The sequence below is a fragment of the Hibiscus syriacus genome, unplaced genomic scaffold, assembly GCF_006381635.1.
Source record: "Hibiscus syriacus cultivar Baekdansim isolate YM2019G1 unplaced genomic scaffold, ASM638163v2 tig00113279_pilon, whole genome shotgun sequence".
NCBI classification, from domain to species: domain Eukaryota; kingdom Viridiplantae; phylum Streptophyta; class Magnoliopsida; order Malvales; family Malvaceae; genus Hibiscus; species Hibiscus syriacus.
Window position 1 is genome coordinate 605309 of NW_024063450.1, and position 13103 is coordinate 618411.

The following is a 13103-nucleotide window of genomic DNA, read 5'->3' on the forward strand; positions in this document are numbered from 1 at the left end:
CTATCAAGCTTGGTTCGTATAATACAAGAACGGACACAATATTTCATGTTAGAGTACAATTTTAGAGTGAACCTATTTTTAATAGAAAACACAGAAAATATCTGAGATATAAGAATGTCCTACTCCTCTTTAGGTTCATCCCTGTTCGTATGGGTAACGGCTAACCATATTTTTATGGTCCACTTTTATAAAAGAAAATTGGATTGTTTAGATTGTCACTTTGTTATAAATTTTTAGTTTATTGGTTTTTGAGACTCGTACTTTCTATAACATATTTTTATCTTGTGGCATGTGATAATTGAATAAAGTTTTTAAATAGATTATTTAATATATAATGAGAAAATAAAAAATATTAATATATTATTTAATTTTTTTTAAAAAATACTTGTTCTCTTAAAGAACTTGCTAATGTCACAGACAAAATCGTAATGCCACAAGACAGTGATAAATTAAAAAAATATCACATGAATTTATTGACAACATTTGTAATTTAAGAATCAATTATATGGCTTCATCATAATTTTTAATTTTTTTAAATTTTTTTTATCAATTTCATGCGGAATCGCACTATTTCATACGGTAGTGATAACACTAAAAATATCACATGAATTAATATAAAATTTATATATAATCGACCAACAACTAACACTCTAATATATGATCTCATCAGAACTTTTAAATATTTTTTAAATTGAGTAAATGGTTCATGCCTAACTTAAAATGATGAATGATGATTTCGTTTCTAAATACATATTTTTCAAAAATAATTTCCGTCGAGTTAAAAAAATAGTTTAAATGTAAATAAAAAAATTGATTTTTAAGACAGAAGTTATGAAAAATAGAATTTAATATTATTTAACATAATTAATTAATTATTTTATTTTGGTAATTGTTTTAAACTATGATTATAGTTAAAAAAGAAACCCTCCACCAAACCAAAAATAAAACCTTTGCCATGCTGGTACAAGCAAGGCATAAAGACAAGATCCATTCTCAAATATAATGTACCCACGTCAAATTTCGAGGAGGCAAATCCTGAATTAGCTAGCTAAGACAGTATTAGGAGGCTGGAGATTGCACGAACAATGGGAAAAACATTGTGCTCAACGTCAGTCACAAAATTTTACGTTAAGTAATGAATTTTTAAAAAATGTAGGGTGTGATAAATTTATAAAATTTTAAAAGGTAAAATTAAATTATTGAAAAATAAAAAATTTAAAATATATGATAATTTAAAAATTTTAGGGACGATTACTTTAATCTCCCTCCTAGGTTTACCCATGATTACGTGATCCTAATAGATATGTGAGAAGAACACAAACATATATTTATTTATGTATTAATCTGAGGTAAGTATAAGGCAGTATTTACTCAAAAATAATTTTCAACTATTTTATATTGAACGCTCACACCCATAGTATTCATGTGCTCGAACTCGAAACTTTAAAAAATAACAACAATTAATTTCCTACTCAAATTACTTGCTTCGTGCACAACAATTCAATATTTTTGTGCATGTCAACTTGTAGTATCGAAGATTGTAATAGGTTGTCAGGGAATTGATTTCTGGTTAATATTGGGGGTGGTCGTTTCTTGCTGAGGTGTCATGGAATTGGTTTGGGTTAACAAATTTCTGTTAATTCGTTGGTTGGTTGACATGCTTTACAATCAGGGGCTATAAGAAACTCATTCCCATGGGATTGGAAACACCCGATTGTCTAAAGCCCAAAATCTCTGACTTTAGACACCAACAATCAGAAAACACCGAAAACAAGCAAGAGTGGCTCTGAGATTTAAAATTTATTAATTAAAATGAAAATAATAATACTTTAATAAATATATAAAGAATAAAATTATTTTTCTTTAAATTAATTAATTCTACTAACTTATTTAATTTTAATTTTATATTTAAATATAAATTTTGTTTTTATTAAATTACTTTTTATATAAAATACAAAATAAACTAAGATTCCATATATACCTAAATAGACAGGAACTCGTCTTATAATCTATCATAATTTACACAGAAATAAAAATTAGAGTTTATTATTCCGGTACATCTAGGGGTGAGTAAAATTTGACTCGATTTGAAAAAATAGATTTTTTCGACTCGACTCGAAAAAATTTCAAGTTCAAATCGAGTTGTAAATACAACTTGAATAACTCAAATTTTTAGTAATTAGTAGATTGATTTTCAAGTTTGAGTCGAATTATGAGTCGAGTCCCCGACTTTGTATGGTATATGTAAATTAAATATGAAAAAATACAAAAAAAAAAAATATATATATATATATATATATATATATGTGTGTGTGTGTGTGTGTGTGTGTGTGTGTTGTATATGATTATAAAATAACATTTAAATTAGAATAACATAATGTCATAATATTGTAAATATTTACAATTAAATTTAAATATAAACTCGAAAATTTGACTTGACTCGACTTGAAAAAATTTCAAGTCAACTCCGAGTTATAAAATATGACTCGTCAACTCGAGTTAACTCGACTCGATCAAACGCTCACTCTTAGGTATATCCGGTTGACATGCAAATCAAACTAATAGTTTTTTTTGACAAAAAACTAATATTAAGATATGAATAGCACAAACTAATTTATCTCAGTTATTAAAAAAATATTTGTTGTTTCTAAAGGTCAGGGTTCAAGCACCAATGACTACAAGGACGATTGAGCGTTCAATGCCAAATGATTAAAAGTTCTTATAACGTATGCTAGTTTGTAATCGCCTTTAACTTAATCAAAGAAAAAATATTTATATATGAATATATATATATATATATATATATATATATATATATATATATATATATATATAAGGGTAGGATTAGTGACGGATTTAAAAATATATTGAGGCTGGACACATATATATCAATAATAAAATTTTTTATATGGGGTGAGCACAAATAAAATTTTAAGATGGACACTATCATTAAAATAAATAGATTATCGAAAGAAATTCAGTTTTCTGCTCATCTTGAACATGTAGGCTTGTCATCCACTTATTAAATGTAAAACTATTTTAATTTTATAAATTTAAGATATGGATGAGTGAAAATAGATGACATATATTAACTCTTTTTTTTCCCGGTGAATATTTTCTTATTTCCTATTGTTAATCTCAACCATCTATTTTCACTCATCTAACGGTACTAAATCTATGTAAAATTAAAATATTTTTATATTATATAATAGAATCCTATATATTCAAATGTTACATATTTACTTTAAAACTAATTAAACTCTTTATGAAACTATAAATTGCTATCATTAATTTAACCTTTTCATTATAAATAAAAGAATTAATTACAATTAAAAAAAAAAATATAGACATTTTCATAAATATCTTCATTTTTAAATTTAAATTTAAATTATTATTTTTAATCGTCTACGAATTTTAATTAATATAAAATTTTAAAAATTATACTATATAATTATATTATACTTTGTAAATGAATATTTAATGAATAGCTATTATTTAATTTAATTTAAATTTCATTATTTTTGTTAAAAACAAAATTTTCAATTAATTGAATAAACAAATTAATAAAATAACTTTTGAATAATAGTGGGACCTGAAGATGCTGAGGTGAATCTACTCAGCATTTTATTCTTGATTTGACTTGGTTAATAATACATTTTTAATTCATGATATTAATTCTATTAAACACTTAATATAATAATAGAGTTAATTACATCAAATATCTTCAAACTATAACTTTTATTTTAAATTGGTCTTTAAACTTTTATATATTTTAATTTAATCCTCAAACTTGACTCTCATTCAAAATTAGTCCTTAAACTTTTAAATATTCTAATTTCATCCAAATATTATGATCATTTTATAAATTGATCTCCAAACTTTTAAAACTTCCAATTTCATCCTCAAATTCCTCCAAATATATGATTAGTTTCGACCCCATAACCTAAATTTTATTTTCTTCAAACATATAATAATATAATTTGACCTAACCATTTTATTAACAAGGGATACAACTAGTATATACATATAGTTTGGGATAAAATTGAAATGTTCAAAAAGTTTGGGGACTAATTTAGAATGAAGGTAATGGTTTGGAGATGAAATTGGAATGTTTAAAAGTGTGAGGAATAATTAAAAATGATAGTAAAAATTTAGGGATCAATTTAAAATGTGGATCATACCTTGAGTACATTTGATGCAATTAACTCCGATAATAATAGTAATAGCTAGAATCAGAATCCACTGCAGAAGAGTCAGCCTGGTTTCGCGACACAAAGTGCTGCCACTTGGGCGGTGGTGTGGTGTTAATTTATTTGGCTGCACGCTTTTATTTTTCTACAATTAGAGAGCACCATATAAATCACATTGTCTGCTAGTAGCTATGCAAATTGGCACCACTCGAATCTCATTTTATCCCCTTCACGCATGCACCTATATTTGAAATCAAACTTAAATCGAATTTATTCGAATCAAATATTAATTAAATTAAATTTAAATAATTTATAATCTATCATGTCTTAATTACATCATCATATACACATCATGATATGCTAACTATGAGGTAAATCTTTATTTAATGTATGATTATTATAGTATAGAATTCTCATTTTTGAAGTTTGCTACAAAAAGGAATAACAAAATTTGTCATTGTCTCATACCCTCCACCACTCCTTTGAACTCTCTATATAATCACACTATTGCCCACCTGTGTTTGCATCCCTTTCGCCATGGATTCCCTCAATTGTTCCGCCTCCAACCTCCTCTCCTTTTCCTCCTCCAATGCAACCGCCCTCGCCTCCTTCCTCTGCGGCATCCCCAACCAACTATCCGATACCACTCATGCCATCGACAACACGTACCTTCTCTTCTCCGCTTACCTAGTCTTCGCCATGCAACTCGGCTTCGCCATGCTTTGTGCGGGCTCGGTCCGAGCTAAGAACACCATGAATATCATGTTGACTAACGTCCTCGACGCCGCAGCCGGTGCTCTCTCGTATTACCTCTTCGGTTTCGCCTTGGCCTTTGGTGCACCATCTAATGGTTTCATCGGACGTCACTTCTTTGGTCTTAAAGCTTTCCCTTCACGTTCGGCTTATTATAGTTTTTTCCTTTATCAATGGGCTTTTGCCATAGCTGCTTGTCACGAAATTGGGCCTTTTCCCCACACTTTGGGCTATTTTGGCTATGTTAGGCCACATTTGGTCTTGGAGGTTGATAGAATAGTGTAGATTATTCTAGAACACTCAAGACTTGTACATATTCTAGAAGCATTCTAGAGTATTCCATGTTAGGTAGGAAATAATGGAGAATTCTAGAGAATCTCTCCCTACCGTAGGATCAAATCAATCTCCACCGTCCATTGAGGAGGTGAGATGCTATAAATAGGTGTAGAATCCTCATTTGTAAATCATCCAAGAGTTGTAAGCATTCAAGCATTCAACAAGCTTTCTCTCTAAGTTCTTTCCTTTCTTCTTTGTTTCCTTGCCAATCCTTTCTCTAGCACGAGTTCGAGTGAGGCTGACTTAGCTTTCGCGAGGGGCGAAAAGGAGCTAAGGCCGCACGAGGCTTATTGAGTGATTAAATCCGTGACAGTTGGTATAAGAGCCGGTAAAGGCGTCAATATCGTGCACGTGTATTGTAGGAATGGCCGGAAATTCGAACGAGTCGACTGTTGCTGAGGAACGTGGAAGAGAAGCTGCACCCACCAACAAGAATAAGAAGAGGGACCAAAGTAAGGCCCGCGAGAGCACTTCCATAGAACCGATGGTGGCAGAGTTTGGCGAGAAGCTGGAAAGGGTCTAGCACGACTTCAAGACGTTGGAGGACCATGTTTTGGAGCAAGTTGACACACTCAAAGGAAATGCCGAAGAGACCAACAACGAGGTGGAAGCTCGGTTCATACAGCTAGAGGATATGATCCAAGCCGTCCGTGAAAGCATCGAGGGGATGCAGGAGGACTTGACGCTCTGCAAGAGAGCCGCCGTTAGTGGGGGTGCTAACCATGTCTCCACCCCGAGGGTCGAGTGCCCCAAGCCGCAAGGGTTTAACGGGACAAGGGACGCCAAGGAAGTCGAAAACTACCTATGGAGGATGGAGCAATACTTTGAGGGAATCGGCCTTAACGACGAGGCCGCCAAGGTAAAGACCGCTGCCTTATATCTTTCCGATACTGCTATGTTATGGTGGCGTAGGAAACATGCCGACATTGAGCGAGGAGCTTGTCGGATAGATACGTGGGATGAGTTCAAGAAAGAACTCAAGAAGCACTTCTATCCCGAGAATGTGGTCTATGAGGCTCGCAAGAAATTGCGGGAGTTGAAGCAACGGGGTATTATGCGGGACTATGTGAAAGAATTCACAACCCTTATGCTTCAAATTCCCAATATGTCCGAAGAAGATCTCTTGTTCTACTTCATTGACGGACTACAAGGATGGGCCAAGCAAGAGATGCACCGTCGGGACATTAAAACGGTTGATGAGGCCATTGTCATCGCCGAGTCACTCGTCGACTTCCAACCCTACTCCCACACCAATGCGACGAAAAATAAAGATAAGTATCCAGCCAAAGATGGGGGAGAACGGCGGGAGAATTATCAAGGCAACCGAGACCGAGATCACCGAAGGCCACAAGCTAAAGAGGGAGATCGTGATCGACGTCCGAGCCGAAGGGACTATGAAGAGAAGAAAAAGGCCTTTGTTCCCAAAGGAGGATGCTTCTTGTGTAAAGGACCGCATCCGATGAGTAGCTGTCCCAAACTTGGTTCATTGTCAGCCATCGTCGATCGTCAAGACACAGAGTCTCAAGCCGAGATGGGGTCACTCCAAGTTCTAAACGCCTTGAAGGCCAAGCCATTGACACCAACATCGAGTAATGGGCTCATGTATGTAGAAGCGGTGATCAACGAGAAGCCGACAAGAGCCATGGTGGACACGGGAGCTACCCACAATTTCGTGTCTAAAGACGAAGCCAACCGTTTGGGCCTAAAGTACACTGGGAGCACATGATGGCTCAAGACGGTAAACACACAAGCTGTACCACTCCATGGCGTGGCACGAGGGGTCGAGCTACGCTTAGGCACTTGGAAGGGCCAAGTGAACTTTTCTGTCATTCCCATGGATGACTTTAAGGTCGTTTTGGGGTTAGACTTTCTCCGACAGGTAACCGCTATCCCTATGCCTTCCTTTAGTTCTGTTTGCATCTTGGAGAAAGGGTCTCCTTGCATGATCCCCACGGTCGAGGCACCGAAAGAGCAAGGTCGAGATGCCACCCAACTCTCGGCCATACAACTTGGTAAAGGCATCAAGAAAGGGGACATTACTTATTTGGCCATGCTAAAGGAAGATGACGAGATCGAGAAAACGGATGACCTACCATTGATCATCCGTGAAGTCTTAGAGGAGAACAAGGACGTGATGCCGCCCAAGTTACCAAATAAACTTCCACCGAGGCGTGAGGTGGATCACAAGATCGAGTTGGAACCCGGTGCCAAGCCGCCTGCCCTGGCACCCTACCGAATAGCCCCACCCGAACTTGAGGAACTTCGAAGGCAACTCAAGGAGCTAGTCGATATGGGAATGATTCGACCTTCGAAGGCACCGTATGGCGCACCGGTACTCTTCCAAAAGAAGCACGATGGGTCATTGCGCATGTGCGTCGATTACCGGGCACTTAACAAGGTAACCATTAAAAATCGCTACCCGATCCCTTTGATTGCCGATTTATTTGACAGACTTGGAGGAGCCAAGGTGTACACGAAGATGGACTTGCAAAAAGGCTACTATCAAGTTCGAATAGCAGAAGGCGGCGAGCCAAAGACTGCATGCATCACCCGATACGGATCGTACGAGTGGTTGGTCATGCCCTTTGGTCTAACAAATGCACCGGCGACGTTTTGCACGCTCATGAACAAGCTCTTCCAACCGTACTTGGACCAGTTCATGGTGGTGTACTTGGACGATATCGTGGTATACAGTAACTCCATCGGAGAACATGTAGACCACTTGAGGATTGTGTTCAAGATACTTCGAGAAAACGAGCTGTACGTCAAGAAGGAAAAGTGCACGTTTGCCACCGAGGAAGTACACTTCCTTGGACATGTAATCGGCCACGGGAAGCTATTAATGGACAGGAACAAAATCAAGGCCATAACCGAGTGGGAGCCGTCGACCAAGGTAAGTGAGATGAGGTCCTTCCTTGGTCTAGTAAATTATTATCGTCGGTTTATACAGGGCTACTCGGCACGAGCATCACCATTAACGGACCTACTCAAGAAGGGGAAGGCATGGGAGTGGTCCGAACAATGTCAAAAGGCCTTTGAGAACCTGAAGGCAGCAGTTAGCCAAGAACCTGTCTTGGCCTTACCCGACTTTACCATGCCGTTCGAGGTACATACCGATGCATCCGACTTCGCTATCGGGGGAGTATTAATGCAAGAGGGACACCCGATAGCATTTGAGAGCCGCAAGCTGAATGACACCGAGAGGCGGTACACGGTGCAAGAGAAGGAGATGACAGCCATCATCCATTGCTTGCGGGTATGGAGACATTACTTACTCGGCGCGCACTTCACCATCAAGACCGACAACGTGGCGACGAGTTACTTTCAGACCCAGAAGAAGCTATCACCAAAACAAGCTAGGTGGCAAGACTTCCTAGCCGAGTTCGACTACATGTTGGAATATAAGCCGGGCAAAGCCAACGTTGTAGCCGATGCCTTAAGTCGAAAGGCGGAGCTCGCTGCGATCTCTCTAGCCAAGGGAACCGTGTTGGAGCGCATCAAGGAGGGCCTTGAGCAAGATCCAATGACAAGAGAATTAGTAAAGCTGGCTAGCGATGGCAAAACCCAACGGTTTTGGGTAGAGGACGGTCTACTCTACACCAAGGGACGACGAATCTATGTTCTAAAGTGGGACAACTTAAGGCGAGATCTTGTCAAAGAGTGTCACGACACCAAGTGGGCTGGTCATCCGGGTCAAAAGCGCACTATGGCATTGCTAAAGACGGCATACTTTTGGCCCCATATGAAGGATAGTGTGGAGCTTTACATGAAGACTTGTCTTGTGTGCCAACAAGACAAAGTGGAGAACCGACAGCCGGCGGGATTACTGGAACCTTTACTAGTTCCCCAAAGACCTTGGGATGCGATCACCTTGGATTTCATTAGTGCATTACCCAAGTCCGAGGGATACGGTTCGATCATGGTCGTCGTGGACCGATTTTCTAAGTATGAGACTTTCATACCATGCCCCAAGGATTGCACTGCGGAGGAGGCCGCGCGAGCATTCTTCAAGAATGTCGTGAAGTATTGGGGCCTACCAAGGAGCATCATCAGTGATCGAGACCCTCGATTTACCGAACGCCTTTGGACGGAATTGTTCAAGCTCCTTGGCACCGAGTTAAATTTCTCCACAAGCTTTCACCCTCAAACTGATGGGCAGACCGAACGGGTGAACTCCTTGTTAGAGTGTTATTTGCGGCACTTTGTGAGTGCTAACCAGCGAGATTGGGCTAAATTGCTAGACGTCGCCCAATTCTCTTATAACTTGCAGCGAAGTGAAGCCACAGGCCGGAGTCCGTTCGAGCTTGCGACCGGACAACAACCGCTCACGCCGCACACATTGACAATGCCACTTGACGAGGGTAAGAGTCCCGGGGCCGCCAAGATGGCTAAGTCATGGGAGGAGAACGCCGACATCGCCCGCGCATGTCTGGAGAAAGCACGAAAGAAGATGAAGAAATGGGCGGACGAGAAGAGACGACATCGAGAGTTCTCCGTTGGAGACCTAGTCTTTGTGAAGCTTTTGCCACAACAATTCAAAGCCCTCCGAAGCGTTCACAAAGGACTAATACGGAGATACGAGGGACCATTCCAAGTACTTGCCAAGGTGGGAAAAGTGTCTTATCGCTTAGACTTGCCAAGTACACTTAAGATTCATCCGGTCTTCCATGTAAGTATGCTCAAGCCATATCATGTCGACAAGGAAGACCCAAGCCGAGGGTATTCGCATCGAGCACCTCCCGTAGTAACCAAGTCTTATGACAAAGAGGTGGAAACGGTGCTCACAAGCAGGACGGTTCGCAAGAGAGGAGTCCCACCGCGTACCGAGTATTTAATCAAGTGGAAAGGACTACCAGAGTCTGAGGCAACATGGGAACTAGCTGAAGACTTGTGGCAGTTCGAAGAACATCTCAAAACGTACAAGGCGACGAGGACGACGCCAGAATAGGTGGGGGAGAATGTCACGAAATTGGGCCTTTTCCCCACACTTTGGGCTATTTTGGCTATGTTAGGCCACATTTGGTCTTGGAGGTTGATAGAATAGTGTAGATTATTCTAGAACACTCAAGACTTGTACATATTCTAGAAGCATTCTAGAGTCTTCCATGTTAGGTAGGAAATAATGGAGAATTCTAGAGAATCTCTCCCTACCGTAGGATCAAATCAATCTCCACCGTCCATTGAGGAGGTGAGATGCTATAAATAGGCGTAGAATCCTCATTTGTAAATCATCCAAGAGTTGTAAGCATTCAAGCATTCAACAAGCTTTCTCTCTAAGTTCTTTCCTTTCTTCTTTGTTTCCTTGCCAATCCTTTCTCTAGCACGAGTTCGAGTGAGGCTGACTTAGCTTTCGCGAGGGGCGAAAAGGAGCTAAGGCCGCACGAGGCTTATTGAGCGATTAAGTCCGTGACATGCTGCTGGGATTACTAGTGGGTCCATTGCTGAAAGAACTCAATTCGTGGCTTACCTTATTTACTCTTCCTTTTTAACCGGCTTTGTTTACCCCGTTGTTTCACATTGGTTTTGGTCCGCAGATGGGTGGGCCAGCCCAATCCGACTCGATAACCTTTTACTCGGCTCGGGCGTCATTGACTTTGCCAGTTCGGGTGTGGTTCACATGGTCGGTGGTATTGCCGGGTTATGGGGCGCGTTGTTCGAAGGCCCGAGAATCGGTCGATTCGATCGGGCAGGTCGATCAGTGGCGTTACGTGGCCACAGTGCCTCGTTAGTAGTCCTCGGGACGTTTCTTTTATGGTTCGGGTGGTACGGGTTTAACCCGGGTTCATTTTTAACCATCATAAAGGGTATGATAGTAGCCGAGACTATTACGGACAATGGAGTGCCATAGGGAGGACAGCTGTCACGACAACATTGGCCGGGTGCACAGCTGCTCTGACAACCCTTTTTAGCAAGAGATTATTGGTTGGTCATTGGAATGTAATTGATGTGTGCAATGGTTTATTAGGAGGCTTTGCTGCAATCACCTCAGGGTGTTCAGTAGTCGAACCATGGGCTGCAGTCATATGTGGGTTTGTAGCAGCATGGGTTCTAATCGGATTCAACATTCTCGCATCCAAATTCAAGTACGACGACCCACTCGAGGCAGCCCAATTACACGGAGGGTGCGGCGCGTGGGGTTTACTCTTCACTGGATTATTCGCCACAAAGGCCTACGTCAACGAGGTGTACCCGGGGAAACCGGGGAGGCCGTACGGGTTGTTCATGGGTGGTGGAGGGAACGATTAGGGGCTCAAATCATCCAAATATTGGCCATAGTAGGGTGGGTGACGGCCACAATGGGACCACTGTTCTACGGGCTACATACGATGAAATTGTTAAGGATTTCGAGTGACGATGAGACCGCAGGGATGGACATGACTCGGCATGGGGGATTTGCTTATGCGTACCATGATGAAGATGATCTTTCAATGAGGCCAGGGTTGATGATGACGAAAATTGAACCTAGAGCTATAAGTCCCTCATTGGAGGGACAACAATCACCCTTAAATGTATGATCCAAGTAATTGTAAACTTTTATGTGTTACACAAAGATTGTAAAATAATTATTGAACAGTGTTTAGATCGAAGAGCCTCATTAATTAGCCGAGTGTGTGGGTGTTTAACCATTTGTAACAAAAAGAATGAAGAATATTTAGTTATCTTTGATAAAAAAAAACTGTTCAAGATGACAACGTGTTCGATTATATGACCATTATTTCATTTAATTTTTATTGTTAGATTTGTCGACACTTCGACTGATTAAGATTATGTTTATTTGTTACCTTAGTGATTTTCTCTACCTTAGACACTTGAATTCGATTTGGATGTACGGTTTGCGTTAAGAGAAAATTTTCCCATGATGTTTGATTTTGATTTGCGACTGTCGGTGGTCTTTCAATAGTTTGATCATTTGTTGTGGTTCGCTTTTGTTTGTATATATATCTTGTTTGAATTTTTTAGAATAATTTTTAATATTTTCCTTGTATGGTCGTCCTTTGATCACAAATAACTAGTTTCTTGTGTTAATTGTTATAGGAATATGCCTTAATCATATGTTTAATTTACGTTTATAGTTGTAAATCTTCATTTTAATTTTAGATATTTTCTCACTTTTAATAAATTCACTACTTTTATTTGCATAAAAATCATGATTAGAAACATTTACTAATTTTCTATATATTCAGTCCAACTGGCTGAGAATTTTGATCCCCGTGTTGAAATCAAAAGGCATAGTTTTCACAATTTTAGACTAGAATATACCTCCAAAGCATGGCAACGAAAAGGAGACAAAAATGACCAGACAATACAAAAGCAAAGAAAATCACAAGACAACTTTGTAGGGATGAATAGAGGAGATGAGGCTGTATCTTTTTTTTTTTAAATTTTAAATTAATATATATTTTAGATATTATTTTTATATTTTTAATTAATAATTTATTTTTGTATCTTAAAATTTAGAAAGTTCATCTCATTCTAAAATTTAAAAAATTAACTCTTCTAACAAAAAATCTTATATTCACCACTGATTTTTTATCATAAAATTCATTAGGCAGATTAGTAAAAGGGGAAAAAAATGTAAAGCTGAATTCGCCACTTAATTCATTTATTTCTCAGTACTACTTCTCGAAACTAATATTTAATAGGGTAAACTACCCATTTAGTACTTCACCTATCAGTTTTGATCCGTTTCAGCATTCAAACTTTTAATTTTTGTGAAATTATGTCTAAAGATTAGCTTTTGTTTCATTTTTAGTATCAAAACTTAAGTGCTGAAAAAATTGAATGTTTAGTTACCAAAACACGTTTAGTACCTAAATCGTAATT

General features: G+C 38.5%; 1 pseudogene; it reads left to right on the forward strand.

The window, feature by feature from the left end:
* The first annotated feature begins 4702 nt into the window (after positions 1–4702).
* LOC120186090 lies at positions 4703–11891 on the forward strand (annotated as a pseudogene).
* The last annotated feature ends 1212 nt before the right edge of the window (positions 11892–13103 follow it).